This window comes from Cervus canadensis, chromosome 2, assembly GCF_019320065.1.
Source record: "Cervus canadensis isolate Bull #8, Minnesota chromosome 2, ASM1932006v1, whole genome shotgun sequence".
In the NCBI taxonomy this organism is placed as follows: Eukaryota; Metazoa; Chordata; class Mammalia; order Artiodactyla; family Cervidae; genus Cervus; species Cervus canadensis.
Window position 1 is genome coordinate 32,849,914 of NC_057387.1, and position 1,999 is coordinate 32,851,912.

Here is a 1,999-nt window from a genome sequence, read left to right on the forward strand (position 1 = left end):
CTTAGGGCTGTGTTACCAAGGTGATTTAAACAACAGAAATGTATGTTTAAACAATTTTTAAAATAATTTATTTATTCATTCATTTATTTTTGGCTGCACTGGGTCTTAAGCAGTTGTGGTGCACACCCTTAGTGCTCCAGGGCATGTGGAATCTTCCTGGATCAGGGATTAAATCTGTGTTCCCTGCATTGGCAGGTGGATTCTTATCCACTGTACCATCAGGTAAATCCTAAACAATAGAAATATATTGTCTCACATTCCGGAGGCTAGAAGTCTGAGATTAAGGTGTCAGTAGGCTTAGTCCTTCTAAGGGTTGTGAGGGAAAACCTGTTCCATGTTCTCTCCCCTAGCTTCTAGTGGTTTGCTGGCAATCTTTGGCATTCCTTGGTTTCTACTGCATCACCCTCATCTCTGTTTTTATCTTCACATGGCATTTCCTTGTGTGTCTCTGTCTTCATATGGCCTTCTGCTTATAAGGATACCAGTCACACTGAATTAGGGCCCATCCTACTGCAGTTATGATGTCATTTTAACTAATTACATCTGTAAGAACCCTATTTCCAGATGTCACATTGTGAGGTACTGGGGATTAGAACTTTAACGTATAAACTAGGGGGAGGAGGCAGGCGGGGAGTGCATCCTGGGAGAGACCATGGCGTCGCTCAGCTGCTGTACCGCCCTCTGCTGTGTTATCTGTTTGGAGAAGCCCAAATACCGCTGCCCTGCCTGCCGCGTGCCCCACTGCTCCTTGCCCCGCTTTTGGAAGCACAAAGAGCAGTGCAAGCGTGCAACTGGTCCTGTTGAGAAAAAAATAGGATCAGCTCTTACTGCAAAAGCCTGTGGAAAACGAAGATGATGATGACGACTCTGTGGCTGATTTTCTCAATAGTGAAGAGGAAAAGGAGAGTGTCTTTGCAGAATTTAAAGAATTTAGGGGAGTCTGCAGTGCTGAGGAGCTTAATGCTCAACCTGCACCTTAGACAGTTGATGGTTGACCTCGATCAGGTGGATCACAAGGCCAAGCTTATGCAGGCCTGCATGCAGGAACCCTTGTTTGTGGAGTTTGTGGACTGCTGCTTGAGTATCGTGGAGCCATCTCAGAACACGGATCCTTAAGGTGGATGCCTATGCTGTCTGCTCCTCCTGGGAGGCCATCATGTGTGGGCCCTGCCCAGGTCGGCGCTTCCAGGACTCAGCGGCTCACGGCAGGTGGGCCCCCCAGCCCTTCTTCAGCACTGCAGGCCGGGGCACAGGTAGGTGGAGGTACTTACGGTGGCAGACCCTGACGTTCAAATGGTTGTTTTTAAGTGTTTTATTTTTGGTACAATTAAGACACAAATATTCACTGAGTTTCCACACTCATTTGAGTAAAAACTTGGCTCAGTGTTCCTAAATAAAATTACGGTGTGGTGGTTCAAAAAAAAAAAATTGGGGGGAAGATACAATATAACCCACAATAGTGCCCATCAGACTGGTTCCAAGGTAGCCAATGATTAAGGTTGGTAATGACAATTGGATGAGTTATTCTCTCTACTTCATTGTTTAGTACCTTTTCCCTGGCAAGTGCAAAATGTGTTACAAAAATCTTCACAATTTATGCCCACTCCTGTATATCCACCCACAAGACTCTACCCTAGACCTTCTTGTCTTTGATCTTTCAGGCCTTTTTCTTCCCAGCCCCCTACCAGCGAGTCAGGCCATTGACATATGTCTAAGCATCTATATATATTTACTTCAGTCTGCTTCTCCTAACATACAAACCAAATGACCAGGGACAATGCTTGTAACTCTACCCATTAGCAAGATTTTTCCTCTTCTCTATTTTTCAAAGCCTATCAAGTGTGTGGCTATAAAGGAGCCACTATCTAATTTTGTCTTACACCCACATACAAAGCTGACTCATCCATAAACCAAACTCAGCCTTTATCCCTCCTCCTTCAGCTGGTCAGCTGTTGGTGCAGCTATGGTGGGTGACATGGGAGTCTGGATTACTTGGTCC

At 45.3% G+C, this 1,999-nt stretch overlaps 1 pseudogene; it reads left to right on the top strand.

Annotated features, from left to right (window-relative positions):
* The first annotated feature begins 652 nt into the window (after positions 1–652).
* LOC122436588 lies at positions 653–1,116 on the top strand (annotated as a pseudogene).
* Positions 1,117–1,999: the final 883 nt, after the last annotated feature.